This window comes from Phocoena sinus, chromosome 20 (assembly GCF_008692025.1).
Source record: "Phocoena sinus isolate mPhoSin1 chromosome 20, mPhoSin1.pri, whole genome shotgun sequence".
Taxonomy (NCBI): Eukaryota; Metazoa; Chordata; class Mammalia; order Artiodactyla; family Phocoenidae; genus Phocoena; species Phocoena sinus.
In genome coordinates this window covers 21544614-21560832 of record NC_045782.1, presented here as the reverse complement: position 1 = coordinate 21560832, position 16219 = coordinate 21544614, and the positions used below count along the sequence as shown (strand labels likewise).

The 16219-nt window shown below is 39.7% G+C and overlaps 1 protein-coding gene across 2 annotated transcripts in view; it reads left to right on the top strand.

Moving 5' to 3' along the window:
* CA10 (carbonic anhydrase 10) overlaps positions 1-16219 on the top strand; it is a 620400-nt gene that overhangs the window by 579086 nt on the left and 25095 nt on the right. The gene's annotated exons all lie outside the window — the stretch shown is intronic.

The window sequence follows — 16219 nt, the reverse complement described above, 5'->3', positions numbered from 1 at the left end:
GATTCTGGAAGGGCAAGAATAGGGGAAAGTTGGCAGACAGTTGGCAGTGTGATTCCTGGTAGAGTCAGACACCACAGTGAGAAAATGTGCTATAGTGAAGAGTCTCTATAGTTACAGACTTCCCCCTATAGTCTTGGGTTGAGTGATTTGCACCAAAATTAAATCTGACCTTATCACCATTCCTACCCCTCTACACACATGCTCCCTTTCATCTTAGAATTTTGATGACTTTTCATTGTTTTAAGATAAAGGCAAAATTCTTACCAGGGTCTCCAAGACTAGATATGGTCTGGTCCCTACTTTTTACTTCTATGTCATCTTACCTTCATCCCCCACTTAACTTCTGGGCTCCAACCTCTACCTTTTACACATGCCACAGGCCTATGCACATGTGCTTCCTTCTGCCTCTAAGATCTCCCCTCTTTTTATCATCTCATGCCCAGCATAGTGCCAAGTGTATAGGAGACACAAGTAAGTGTTTATTGAAAGAATAAATGAACGAAGACTTGAGAGTCAATTCTCAGGTTTGGGATATTTTCTTTTCTTTGGGTTGACTTGATTTGGCCTAAATACTATCAAATGGAGAAACCAGAGGTCACAAACTGGCAGCTAGGAGGCCCAGTGACTGTTCCTGACCTGCACACATGTTCTTGGCTGCAGTCCTACCCAGCCCCCTTCTCTTACCTATGCAACCTTCCTGGCCCCTGTAGTCACTCCATTTGCAACCATAGGCTTAAACATGCTGTCTATTGAAGCTTTTATTTAAATATTTGGTTTCTGAATCATGTCATTTAATTGACTTTGATGGAAACTCAGAAGGCAACAGCCTATACCTCCTTTAGAAAAATCACAAAATCCTATCCTTGAAAACTCCGTGTTTTCCAGATAAAGATCCAAGATCTAAAAGGAAGCAGGGACTCACCCAGCTACTGAGTGGCCAACTGTCCTTTAAAACAAAGTCCCCTTGATGCCTGGTTCAAGGCTCTTTCCGTTCCTCATCCCCAGAATCAATCCATCCTGGATGTTGTTTACGTATATTTAATGGCCTTGAATGTATTTCTAGTTATTAAGTATCACACTTTATGCAATTAATGTGTTCAAAATCAAGCCTAGTTTTATGAACTTCTTATCCAAATTGCTCTGAAGCTTGATTTACAAAAGGAAAGAAAACCCTCCTCTCTTTATCTAATAGATGTTGTATTTCTATTTCCATTAATAACAACAGTTAGGAGAATACTCATCAAAAGTGACTCTTCTGAATTAACACCAACTGAATATAGCGGCTTTGGCAAGTGGTTTGTGAGGATTTAATCTTTTCTTCCTCCATGATAGGTGTTTATGGCCTCTGTAGAAAGTAGAAGTGACTGAACAATATATCATAAAAGTCTTGATAGAGTTACTTGCTTAAAGAGTTGGAATCTAAGAAAAAATTGTCTCTGGTATGAGACCCTGGAGTGACAGGTTCTGCCCCTGTAATTTGTCTGATTTAACCTCTGTTTTTGCCCCCAGAGGAGTCTCACTATTCCTCAGATGACTTGTTTTCCTTTTCTTCTGAAGAGGTCATCCAAGTATCCTCTCAACCCCAACCCCAGTTACTCCGATCAGGATACCTGTAGGAATTATTTATTGGTGTCCTGAAAAGACTGAGTATTGAGTACGTCAATTTTCAGAAAAAAAAGGAAAATATATGTATTTAATTAGACATATGTTGCATTATAATGATCAAGCATGATGGATTTTCATACATGCATTTGTTCATTGAAGTAATTAAGTACTTAGAATATGTCAGGCATTACATGTAAAGCCTAATTTATCTCATTTACACACTTCAGCTCATTTACATGCTTTGACTCATTTAATCAACCCAACAACTCTTTGAGTGGTTATATTGTAATCACATTTTTACATGTGAAGAAATTGAGGCTCAAAAAGACTAACCCAGAACTTGAACCTAAGATGTTTGACTCCAGAGCCAATAAAAGATCTTTATTCATGCTCTTTGCTGATATGTGTTTAAGGTAATGAGAGTATAGACGGGAAGTAGGCAATTGCAGAGAAAAAGGATGGGAGCAATGAAGTCTGGGTTGCAGGAAGCAGTTGAGGCAGAGCCTTAATTAAAATCAGCTAAAGTTCCAAAACTATCTGCAGACTCCACCTTTAGATCCTGGCAGGTAACAACCACTCCCTGTAGGTCTCTTCTGGGATGATCTGGACCTCATTTTAGGAGGTCCATCCTGCTCTGGCTTTCAGCAGTTTCTTTTATGCGAAGTGGAAGGGATATGGCTTCTTCAGAAAAAGGATCGTAGAAGGAAAGATCGGTTTCTAAAAACAGCTATTTCAGAATACTTCAGGGGGAAAAAAAGCATCAGAAAACACCCTAATTGAATGGTTCTTGAGAAGGTTGTGAAAAGGGTGTGAAAACTCTCTAGAAGATCCTTGGTGTGCAATTTGTTTTGTGACAACAAATTTGAAGTCCAGAAACCAATAAGAAGGAAAGTATGTCCAATCTTTGCATCATGGAAAGAAAAAGAAGGAGCATTTGATAACTGCCTTTTTATATATCTATAAATTTATTTATTTATTTATCTATGGCTGCATTGGGTCTTCGTTGTTGCGCATGAGCTGTCTCTAGTTGTGGCGAGCAGGGGCTACTCTTCGTTGCGGTGAGCAGGTTTCTCATTGTGGTGGCTTCTCGTTGCAGAGCAGGGGCTCTAGGCACTTGTGCTTCAGTAGTTGTGGCTCACGGGCTGTAGAGCACAGGCTCAGTAGTTGTGGTGCACAGGCTTAGTTGCTCCATGGCATATGGGATCTTCCCAGACCAGGGCTTGAACCCATGTCCCCTGCATTGGCAGGCAGATTCTTAACCACCGTCACCAGGGAAGTCCCTTGATAACGGCCTTTTATATGTGTGGTCCTTTGTATGTGTCACCTCATTTATTTTGCTTGTTTGATTATACTCTGCCTAGTTCCTGAAAGGCTGTGTAGTAGATTACCTTGTTTCATTCTCATGACAATCCTTAGATGCATCCCCGTATTACAGATGAAGGAACTAAGGCACAGAGGAGCTAAGCCACTAGCCTGAGGCTATTAGAAGAGGTATCTGAGGAGGCCGAAAGCATTGCCTTTTCCAGCATCATCCTGCTCTCAAACATATCACTCTGCACTTGTGCAAACTGTGCAACTCTGTGAAAAACATCATGCTTTAAAATCCAAGTTTTGCTATCTTCTGGGGGGAAAAAATCCCATATTTCACTCTTGTTTTATAGGCTGCTGTGATAGCTGGACCACATTTGGAGGTCTTCAGTCAAAGAATCTATAGGCACTTTTTAAAAATTTTTAGCCAGAATTGTATTCCACGTCTTAAAATGCAGGAAACCATCGGTCACCAAGCAGACCAGTGGTAATTGCCAAACCGAGGGTGAGAAGGTGGCAGTTGGTAAATCTCAAACTGTGTTTTTCTCTGCAGACTGTGTGTACTCTTATACAGAAAGAAAAACTTGTTAATGACGTTTTATAAATAAATTCTAGCTTATAATTTTTGTTCCAGCAACAGCTGCTAAAATGTGATCTCCCCTCAAATACTAAACACTTTTCCTTTCTTGTGGAAAGAAAATGTCATACACTCTAAAGCAAAGTCGACCAGGACCACTGTTTGTGTGACCTCAGAAGAGTTGCTTATCCTCTCTGTGACTTTGTTATATCCTTTGCCTATTTTAGGAAAAAGTGTGGTAACATATAGCATTTACCTCTGACTTTTGGGGTCTGACATAGGATGGGTGTTTGGGATTTGTTCACTGACTAGAATTATACTCACTTGAGTTGAATATGCCTTGAAAGGTTTAAAGGGCTATAGAAATATGAAATGGTAATCATTATCATTTAAAGGGAAGGGAGAGATTAATATTTATATTCTTTAAATATGTATTTTCTTCCTATCTCTAAGAATACTTTCTGGAAAATGTATGCTCCTAAAGTTTTTTATTCATCTCTGAAATTTAAACTAGCAGGGTTAGCAAACTATAGCCTACCATCTGTTTTTGTAAATAAAGGTTTATTGGAACCCAGCCATGCCCATTCTTTTATATTTTGTCTATAGCTGCTTTCATATAAAAGCAGGATTGCATGGCTGTGATGGAGACCATATAGTTAATATGACCATATTTATGACTCTTTACAGAGAAGGGGTCTCCCACTACCTGAAAATTATAGTATCAGCCACTGGGGATACATTTCTCTTTAAAAGCTCTCACCTCATAGTAGCTGCTCCATATATGTCTAAATGGGACGAGATATGTTGGAAAATGATCCAGGTCATGAATAAGTAACACCTCAAAGTAAGAATCCAGAAGAGGGGACTGTACACACCCTGTTTCTTCAGGAGCTGAAAGCTCTATTATCTATAGCTTATATAATAATTATAGTGTAACAACAACAACAGTAGCTAATTATTGAGTGCTTACTAGATTTATATACTCTGTGTCATAAAATCATCACCACAGGGCTTCCCTGGTGGCACAGTGGTTGAGAGTCTGCCTGCCGATGCAGGGGACACGGGTTCGTGCCCCGGCCTGGGAAGATTCCACATGCCGCGGAGCAACTGGGCCTGTGAGCCATGGCCACTGAGCCTGCGCTCCGCAACGGGAGAGGCCACAACAGTGAGAGGCCCGCGTACCACACACACACACACACAAAAAATCATCACCACAGTTCTATGAAGTAGTTAGTAGTATTATCCCTGTTTCTATTTTTTATTTTTCTTATTGAAGTATAGTTGCTGTACAGTATTATATATGTTACAGGTGTGCAATATAGTGTCACAATTTTTAAAGGTTATATTCCATTTATAGTTATTATAAAATATTGACTATATTCCCTGTGTTGTACACTATATCCTTGTAGCTTATTTTATACCTAATAGTTTGTACCACTTACTCCCCTTACCCTCCTTATGTTGCCCCTCCCCCTTTCCCTCTCTCCACTGGTAGCCACTAGTTTGTTCTCTACATCTGTGACTCTGTTTCTTTTTTGTTGTATTCATTAGTTTGTTGTACTTTTTAGACTACTCATATAAGTGATATCACACAGTATTTGTCTTTCTCCGTCTGATGAATTTCACTTAGCATAATGTCCTCCAAGTCCATCCATGTTGATGTAAATGGCAGAATTTCATTTGTTTTTAATGACTGAGTAGTGTTCCATTGTGTATATATACCATATCTTCTTTATCCATTCATCTGTTGATTGACACTTAGGTTGTTTCCATATCTTGGCCATTGTAAATAATGCTGCTATGAACATCGGGGTGCATGTATCTTTTTGAATTAGTGTCTTTGGTTTTTTTTGGATATATACCAGGGAGTGGAATTGCTGGATCATATGGTAACTCCATTTTTAGTTTTTTTGAGAAACCTCCATACTGTTTTCCACTGTGGCTGTACCATTTACATTTCCACCAACAGTGTAGGAGGGTTCCCTTTTCTTCATATCCTCTCCAGCATTTGTTATTTGTGTTCTTTTTGATGATAGCCATTCTGACAGGTGTGAGGTGATATCTCATTGTGGTTTTGATTTGCATTTCCTTGGTGATTAGTGCTGTTGAGCATCTTTTCATGTGCTTGTTGGCCATCTACATTATCCCAGTTTCTAGATGAGAGGCCTGCCTTGCCCAAGGGTACCCAGTAGCAAAGCTAGGCTTTGAAATCCACATAACCCAATGTGGTACTTAGTTTCTGGGCTCCCATTAGAGATACCCTTTAAGATTCTGTGCTGTTCCTTTACCATCTCAGCCAAGCACCTTGCTTTCCCTGTCCCTTGGGATATCACATTTGGTTGCATTATTGCCAGCCTGCATGGCTTTCTTTATTCATTTAACAATTATTTCAAACTTACTACTACTCATATGTGCCAGGTACTGTGCTGGGTAATGGGGACATCACAAGAAACAGTCAGATACAGTCCTTGCCTCGATGAAGCTTAAGTTCCAGTGAAAATGATGGACATTAATCAATCGCACAATAAATATTTAAATAAAACTATCATATGTGTTTCAAAGGGGAAAGGCATAGGATGCCATGAGAGTGGGTTATAGAGACCTCTCTCAAGAGATGACCCTTGAGTTGAGAACTAAATTTGTTCATAAACAGAAGTCAGGCACAGAGGGGAGGAAAGTGTGTTCTAAACAGAGGGATGTTATGTGCACAGGCTCTAGGGAAGGAGGAAGCATGGTGTGTAAGGGAGACGAAAAGAAGGTCTCTGTGGCCAGAGCACATCCAACAAGGGAACATGGATGGAAAAGTCAGGGGCTACACAAGACCTGTGCTCAGATTTGGGTCTTTGTCTTAAAAGCAATGGCAAGCCACTGAGGTGTTTGAGCAGGGGTAATCAGAGTGGTGGTGTTATCACTCCAAATGCTGTGTGTGATCCTCCATTACAAGGCTGCTCTTTCCTCAGTTCAGTAAGGGACTTCTGCTAATGCAGCAACACACTGAGACGAACTAAGGTGTATACATCATGATCTGAAAACACAGCTGGTCACTCTGCCGTGGGCTGAGGGATGAGTGAGCCACAGCCCTGAGTGCAATGGTGAGTCAGCTCACTTCTGAGAAGTGAAGACTCGATCTGAGACCTTTACACCAGAGGCTGCGCCCAGCCTAACCAATGACAAGGATAGCTTGCTGTCAACTTGGAATCCTGCTTGCAGCAGGTCTTCTCATTTAGTAAAAATAAGTACTTGTTGATTAGCTTGAAAGCTGGGTTACTTGTCACCAAAGGCCAATGTTTGCCTGGCTCCTCACTTCAGTTAAGGGGCAGAGAAGAAGCTTTGCTTTTGGGCCTAAGAGAATTCTAGGGCATAAACATAATTTTCTATCACCCTTAGAATGGAATCCAGACTCCCTAGCTTGGCCTGCCAGGCTCTCCACAGTCTCGTCCTGCTTCCCTATTCGTCCTCTCATATCACTCTCCCTCACTTATTAGTTGCTCAAAAAATCCTTGTTGAACAAATGGATGTACAAATGACTGTATAATCTTGGACAAGACATAGCTCCTCTCTGATCTCAGTTTCTTCATTTTTAAAAGTGAGCTAGCCTGGGTTTTTTTTAAGGTCCCATCTCTATGAGATGCAGAATTGGGAGTCGTTCAGCAAACACTTGCCAACATATCCTCTAAGCCATGTCCCATGACAGGCACCAGGGATACCCTGCCCTTGAGATGTTTATTCAAAAGTAGATACAGACATAAAGAAAACAGTTTCAAAATCACAGGGGGCATGAATGTGAACTCTATAGTCATAGGAACTAGGCACAATCCTAACGCTACCACTTTCTTGAGCAAGTAATCTCTCAGTGGCCCAGTGCCCAGTGGCCTATGATTTCAATGGAGATAATGTCACTAACTCATGGAATTTTGTGAGATTTAAGTGAGATGATGTTATTGCTGGCATTGTCTCTGGAACAAAGCAGTGCTCAACAAATGTTGGTGACGATCATCAGTAAGTGATGATGATGACTAACATCAACAGGATATTCGGCACCCATATGACTATGCCAGTTGCCAGTGGCTTACATCTGTTCTGATTACCTACTAACAATGCCATCCTGGTTGTAAGATATTTTGATCTTGCCCACTGAATGAAAGTACATGGTAGCAGAGAGGAGCTGCAGTTGATGCTCAGTGTCAGTGGTTCATGGCAGGTGTCCTGGGGAAGATGAGGCCAAAGCTGAGCTGTAATGTAAAGAAGGGTAGACAAAGCCTCTTCTGTCAACTATGCCCTCCAACAGTGACCAGAGGAATCTTTCAAAAGTGCACATCAGAAAAAACAAACAAACAAAATGATGCACAAGAGATCAATTGATTTCTTTCTTAAAACCAATGGCTATGTGCTGCACTTGGAATAAAATCAAAGCTCCTCACCATGGTTTACAAAGCCCTGTATGAGCTAGTCCCATCTTGAGCCACCTTCACCCTTCCCAACCATAGTCAGCTATTTATCCCTACCTCAGGCTCTTTGCATTGGCTGCACTCTCTGCCAACAATGTACCTCCCTCCAGTCCTCCCATGCCTGGCTCCTCTTCATTAGCAGAACTCAGCTCCAATGTCACCTCTGTAGAGAGATCTTCACTAGCTACACTACCTGACATTGTCCCCACCCCTGCATGCCACCCCCCAATATTTCCACTACTGTCATTCATTTTGCAAGCCAAAACCTTGTTTTGTTTCCTTCAAAGCTCTTACCACCATCTGAAATTATCTCTAGGAGGACAAGCATTTTATCAGTCTCACTCCCACTGACCTCAACACATGGTTGACCCTCAAAAATATTTTGAATGAACAAATTCGAGCTCCTTGTAAAAGACTGAGGTGAGACAGCATGTTCTGGGATGAGAACACAAGATTAAAGCTAGTGTCACACAATGAAGAATCACATCAGATCTCAGAGAACTTAGAAAATGCTCTGGATCACAGCGTGTACCGTGTCTGAGCATAATGAAAAGTCCAACAATATCTTATTTCTTCCTCTAAGACAGACATTTCTCAGTCTTGCATTTCCAGAAAGCTTCTCTAAAGTTCAGACACCTGTCTAAACTAATTAAAAAGTCGAGATTATAAAATAATGTCCAGTAATCCAGGCTTAGCTCTTTCACATGGTAATTCCAACTAAGCTAGCAGAAGCCCTTGGGTTGTCTCTTTAATGAATAGCTAAAAGCGGTGTTTAATTAGAATGTCATCATTAACCCCCAAAGAGTTTGTTCTTGTAAGCAGTTTCAACATTGTCCCTGCAGTTCTAGTTGCCTCACACACTTGCTCAGAAGGTCAAGCATTCACTTATAAATCTCCTATGTCACGTCAGACACTTTGATTACCTTGAGTAAGCACCAAAGTTGGTGTTCAAATTACAGCTTAAGTGCTCATCCAAATTATTCAAAATTCTGACTTAGTAGGGTTTGGATTTAAAAATATTACCCATTAATGGCAAAAGGCAATCCACAGGCATCACTTTTGGAACCAACTTGCCAATCTTATACTCTCTTCCTAGCAGGATATGATTTGCACATAGCTGCTCCCCAACCCCAAATTAATAGCAGAAGAAGCAGAAGATCCTCTTCCCCCAGACCCACCCACACCTATGCACCGTGTATGTGGTTAGTGTGTATTTGATTGGGCCCACTGTGCCTGCCTGGAGAAAAAAAAAATCAACAGCTGCAGGAATTATAATTGCTACTGATAAGGACCTTGGGAGGTAGGTGAAAGGGAAGCAGTGCTTTTTCACAGTTAAGCCCTGCTGTTGATTCATGAATGTTCCTCTTGCCTTTGATGCCAAAATTGTGTTCTGACAGGTGGGAACAAGAAGCCTGGCCATTGCCAAGCTGCCTCCTGGGGTCTTCTTGTGGTCCTGACTGGTCTGAGGCCTGGGGGATCACTTGGTGCCCACTCACCACACACATGCACATCCTATAAACTACAAAGTCCTATGGAACATTCTCCACCTTAAAGACCACCACCTGAAATTATATCCTCCTTACCTCTGGTCTTTCCCTGCTCCAGTCTCCCTCTTACAGCCCATAGTGATTATAGTATCTCCTGTTCAAATCCCTTCCCTGGCTCCTAGTCTAAGTCTCCTATGATCTGAACTCAGCCTATCTTCCAACATACATGATGTATGTACCCCTAAATTCAGCTGAAGTGAACCAGAGGAAGGGTGAACAACCAGACAAAATAGGGCCCTGCTAACCAGCCAGCAGTATCTGCTAAACCAGTACTTCTCAACTACTAATAACGTACATTCATTCAAATCACTGGGAATTTGTTAAAATGCAGATTGTGATTCAGGAGGTCTAGAGTAGGGCTCAAGATTCTGCATTTTTCTAACAAGTTCCCAGATCCTGAGGCTGTTGCTGGTCCCTGCACTGCACATTGAGTAGGAAAGTACTATGTCATCTTTTTAACGTGTAATTCGTGTGTGGGCATGTGGGGGTATGCTGTATTCAAAATAGCTTTATTTTAAGATTATGTTAACTCTATAAAATCACCATTTTTGCAAATCAAAAAGTAAATTTCATATGGTTCACCATGTTCTCAGAATCCTAGCCAACTTACCTTGGAACACAGAGGAGGCAAGACTTCAGATCAAAATCCCAAATGTGCTAACCTGAGCTTAGAGCAGAGCACAGCCTCATCCCTATACTTGCCACAACCCTGGCCCCTACGGGATCCTACCCTATGGGGCATCCAAGAGACATCTTCCTACTTTTTTCAGTCTTATAAGTTGGAGAGAAGAATCACTCCACTTGATTGCCTTCCACTTCTCTGCTCTCCAAGCCTAGTTCTCAGAATATACTGAAATTTCAAGGCATGCCTTGAAGAACTGGCACAGCCCCAGGTGGTTTTCTAGGTCACCTGTTGGGAAGATCTTAGCAGTTGGCAGGATGTGTTTTGATTCTCATTAAGAAGCTTACTCAACACTGAAAGGAGATGTGGCAGGTCCCCCTATAGCTCCTGGTTCTCCACCTACAGAAAGTCCTGGCTGTGTGGGTGGGAGGTAGGGAGGGAGGAGATTGATGAGCACAGACCTGTAAGCCTGCCTGGCCTGAGTCCTGCACAGGCAGAGAAGATTCACTAGCCCCTGACTGTAGTTGCCTTTTTGATGACAGAGTAGCTGCTGTATAACCATCTGCCACCATTGGCAAAACACACCAGAAGTGAAGCAGCAATAAACAAATAGGATATTTCAAGAGCAGCAATAATATGTGCTCCCTCCATGAGAAGCTCTACTGATTCAAGATGTTCAGGATATTATCAGACTCAAGGGACCATCCATCTGAGTGGACAGTGATGGGATACTGATGCTCATTGATTATGTTGCACTGGTTCTCCACTCCAGCTGCCCTCTAGCTGAAGAGCTTTTAACAAACATCAGTGCCTTGTTCCCACCCTAAAAGAATCAAATCAGAATTTGGGGGGCAGGCATAGGTGGATTTTAAAAGCACCCAGGTGAACTGGATGCACAGTGAAGGTTGCAATTCACTCTGTTAGAGATGTTTTATTCAAAGATCAAGTAGCTTTTTTGATCACTGACTTTCTCAGCTTCTAAAACTACACCACCTTTTTAAATTCAACATAGGATGTTGGGAATAATGAATACTCTTTATACTTTCAGAGTCATAAATCACTTTTACATACACCATCTTTTTAGATTCTCAAATCAACTTGTGGAAAATGCTAATACCATTATAGAAAGATAATGCTAGGCTTGCTGTGACACTGTTTCCGAGAGACAAAAAAAAAAAAAAAAATGGAAACAACCTAAAAACTAGTGAGAGAATGGTTAAATATGTTATGGGGCATTTATGTGATGGAGAATTATATGGCTATTAGAAAGATTTAGGTAGATCCATACACATTGACTTAGAAAGATAGCCACAGACTACTTTTAATTTAAAAAAAAATTTTTTTAAATCAAGTTCACAGTTACTTATAAATGATTCCATTTCCATTGTTTTTTCACTTTTCATTTTTTATTTTTATTGAGATATCTTTGACATATCAAAATTGTATATATTTTAGGTGTACAACTGATATTTTGATATATGTATACATTGTGAAAAGATCACCACAATCGAACTAAATAACATATCCATCACCAATTCATAGATATGTGCGTGTGTGTGTGTGGTGTGTGTGATAAGATTTAATTTCATGCCACATCTTCTTTATCCATTCATCTGTCAATGGACACTTAGGTTGCTTCCGTGTTGTGGCTATTGTAAATAGAGCTGCAATGAACATTGTGGTACATGACTCTTCTTGAATTATCGTTTTCTCAGGGTATATGACCAGTAGTGGGATTGCTGGGTCATAAAGAAGATGTGGCACATGTATACAATGGAATATTACTCAGCCATAAAAAGAAACTAAATTGAGTTATTTGTAGTGAGGTGGATAGACTTAGAGTCTGTCATACAGATTGAAGTAAGTCAAAAAGAGAAAAACAAATACTGTATGCTAACACACACACACACACACACACACACACACACACATATATATATGTATATATATATATAATCTAAAAAAAAAGTGGTTATGAAGAACCTAGGGGCAGGACAGAAATAAAGACATAGATGTAGAGAATGGTCTTGAGGATACGGGGAGGGGGATGGGTAAGCTGGGACAAAGTGAGAGAGTGGCATGGACTTATATATACTACCAAATGTAAAATAGATAGCTAGCGGGAATCAGCCGCATAGCACAGGGAGATGAGATCGGTGCTTTGTGACCACCTATAGGGGTAGGATGGGGAGGGTGGGAAGGAGACGCGGGAGGGAGGAGATGTGGGGATGTATGTGCGTGTATAACTGATTCACTTTGTTGTAGGGCAGAAACTAGTACACCATTGTAAAGCAATTATACTCCAATAAAGATGTTAGAAAAAAAGATTTAATTTAGGATCTATACTTTTAGCAAATTTCAAGTGTGTGATACAATATTGTTAACTATCACCACCATGCTGTACATTAGAGCTCCAGAACTCATTCACCTTCATAAGTGAAACTTTGTACCCTTTGACGAACATCTCATTTCCCTCTCTGCTCCACCCCTGACAACCACCATTCTATTCTCTCCTTCTATGAGTTGACTATTTTAGATTCTACCTATAAATGAGTTCATACAGTATTTGACTTTCTGTGTCTGGCATATTTCACTTAGCATAATGTCCTTCTGGCTCATCTGGTTCATCTATGTTGTCACAAATGACAGGATTTCAGTTATTTTTATTGCTGAATAATATTCCAGTGTGTGGGGAGAGGTATGTATCACATTTTCCTTATCCATTCATCCCTCAGTGGACACTCAGGTTGTTTCCATATCTTAGCTACTGTGAACAATGCTACAGTGAACATGGGAGTGTAGATATCTCTTTAAGAGACAGATTTCATTTCTTTTGGACATATACACAGATGGGGTTTCTGGATCTTATGATAGTTCTATTTTTCATTTTTTGAGGAAACTCCATCCAGTTTTCCATAGTGGCTGCACCAATTTACATTCCCACCAACAGTGCACAAGTGTTCCCTTTTGTCCACAACTTCACCAACACTTATTATCACTTGTCTTTTTTGTAATAGCCATTCTAACAAGTGTGAGGTTATATCTCATTGTGGTTTTGATTTGCATTTCCCCGATTATTGGTGATGTTGTGCACTATTTCGTGTACCTATTGGTCATTTGTATGTTTTCTTTTGAGAAATGTCAATTCAAATTATTTCCCCATTTTTTAATCAGGTTATTTGGGTTTTTGTTATGAGTTACTTGGATATTTGGAATATTAACCCTTATCAGATACATTGTTTGTGAATATTTTCTCCCATTCTGTAGGTTACCATTTTACTATTTTGATTGTTTCCTTTGCTGTGCAGAAGCTTTCTAGTTTGGTACAACCCCACTTGTCTGGTTTTGCTTTTCTTGCCTGTGCTTTTTTGCTGTCATAACCAAAAAAACACTGTCAAGACCAATGTCAAGAAATTTTTTCCTATGTTTTCCTCTAGTAGTTTTATAGTTTCAGGTCTAACATATAAGTCCTTAATCCATTTTTAGTTGGCTTCTGTATGTGGTATGAGATAAGGTTCCAATTTCATTATTTTTCATGGGATATCCAATTTTCCCAACATCATTTATTGAAGAGTCTGTCCTTTCTCCATTATGTGTTCTTGGAACTCTTGTCAAAAATCAGTTGGCCATAAGTGTGTGGATTTATTTCAAGGCCTCTGTTCTGTTCCACTGGTCTATGCATATGTATTTATACTGTTTTAATTACTATAGCTTTGAAATACATTTTGGAACCAAGAAATGTAATTCCTCTAGCTTCATTCTAACTTCGTTTTTCTTGCTCAAGATTGCTTTGACTACTCAGGGTCTTTTGTGGTTCCATATGAATTTTAGGATTTTTTTCCTATTTATGTAAAGGATGCCTTTGGAATTTTGATAGGGATTGGATTGAATCTGTAGATCACTTATAGTAGCATGAACGTTTTAACAATATTAATTCTTCCAGCCCACAAACATGGGCCTGTCTTTCCATTTATTTTATTTAATTTCCCTCACCAGTGATTTATAGTTTTCAGTGTACAAGTTGTTCACTTCTTTGGTTGAGCTTATTCCTAAGTATCTTATTTTTGTTGTTGCTACTATAAATGAGATTGTTTTTTGAATTTCCTTTTTGGATAGTCCATTGTTAGTGTACAGAAATGCCACGAATTTTTGTATACTGAATTTGTATCCGGCAATTTTACTGAATTCATTTATCAGTACCAAGAGATTTTTGTGTGGTTGAGTCTTTATTGTGTTCTACATATATGATCATTTCATCTGCAAAAAGAGGTGATTTTATTTCTTCCTTTCTGATTTGGATGTCTTTTATTTCTTCTTGTCTAATTGCTTTGCCTAGACTTTGTTGAATAGAAGTGGCAAGAGTGAGCATCCTTGCCTTGTACTGGATCTTAGAGGAGAAATTTTCAGTGTTTCTCCATTAATTATGATGTTAGCTGTGGGCTTTTCATATATGTCCTTTATTGTATTGAGGTAAGTTCCTTCTGTTTTTCTGAGATTTTTTATCATGAATGGATGGTGAATTTTGTCAAATGCTTTTTCTGAATCTATTGAAATGGTCATGTGGTTTTTATCTTTTATTACATTAATGTGGTATATCACACTGATTGATTTGTATGTGTTGAACAATCCTTGCATCCCAGGAATAAATCCTACTTGGTCATGGTGTATAATCCTTTTAATGTGTTGTTGAGTTTGATTTGCTATTATTTTATTAAAGATTTTTGCATCTATGTACATAAGGGTTATTGGCCTTTAGTTCTCTGTTCTTGCAGTGTCTTTGTCTGGCTTTAGTATCAGGATGATGCTGGCCTCATAAAATGAGTTTGGAAGTATTCTCTCTTCTTCTATTTTTTAGAAGAGTTTAAGAAGGATTGGTATGGATTCTTCCTTGAATGTTTGGTGGAATTCATCCACAAAGTCATCTGGTCCAAGGATTTTCTTTGTTGAGAGATTTTTGATTACTACTTCAATCACCTTATTTGTACTCATCTGTTCAGGTGTGTATTTCTTCTTGATTCAGTCTTGGTAGGTTGTATGTTTCTAGGAATTTATCCATTTAGTGTTTTTTTTTTAACTCTACATGTATATGTGTGTGTGATTAATAAGCACAAAAAAAATCTGGAATAAATACTAAACTCTTAAAAATCATATTGCTTGGACTGGGATTAGAAAGAGGTGGGGAAGGGGAACTTTTGTTTTTTTTTTAATTTCTTTTAGTTTGTTACAAAATTATACTTCCATACTATTAAAAAATAAAAGCTATTTTATTTTTTAACATTTTTATTGGAGTATAATTGCTTTACAATGGTGTGTTAGTTTCTGCTTTATAACAAAGTTAATCAGTTATACATATACATATATTCCCATATCTCTTCCATCTTGTGTCTCCCTTCCTCCCACCCTCCCTATCCCACCTCTGAAGGTGGTCACAAACCACCGAGCTGATCTCCCTGTACTATGTGGCTTCTTCCCACTAGCTATCTATTTTACATTTGGTAGTGTATATATGGACTTGAGGATATGGGGAGGGGGAAGGGTAAGTTGTGACAAAGTGAGAGAGTGGCATGGACATAAAAAGCTATTTTAAAGCCACAGCCTGAAATGAATGAACAAGGGCTCAACAGGCAGATTGCTGATCTTCATTCAATGAAGAGCAAGTTAAGTCCTGCACAATCAGGTGACTGGTGCAGGCTGGTGCATCAGGAGCCTAAGCCATCAGCTCTCTCTCCATCAGGAGCACTGCATCTTGCAGGCTGGCCAGTCTCCTCTCAGTGTCACTGAGCTGACTCAGGACCTAGCAATTCCCTGCTTGTCCATGGCCATGAGGAAGATTTACTTTCTGCCAATGGGAGCTGCTGGTGCAGCCTGGAAACATGTCCACCCCTGTAGGGCAGTTCTGCTCCTAATAAGGGAAATTCACTTTACAAACACTTTAGGGGAAATGTCCTGAGATGAAGCCAGAGCCAGATGGGCACCAAGCTTATTAAATGCATGATTGTTACCAGAAAACTTTTGTAAATATGTATGGGTATTTTGTATGTGTGTGTATGTGTGTGTGCATGTATAAAATACATGCACACACACACACACAGATCATATCCCTGAAATCTCT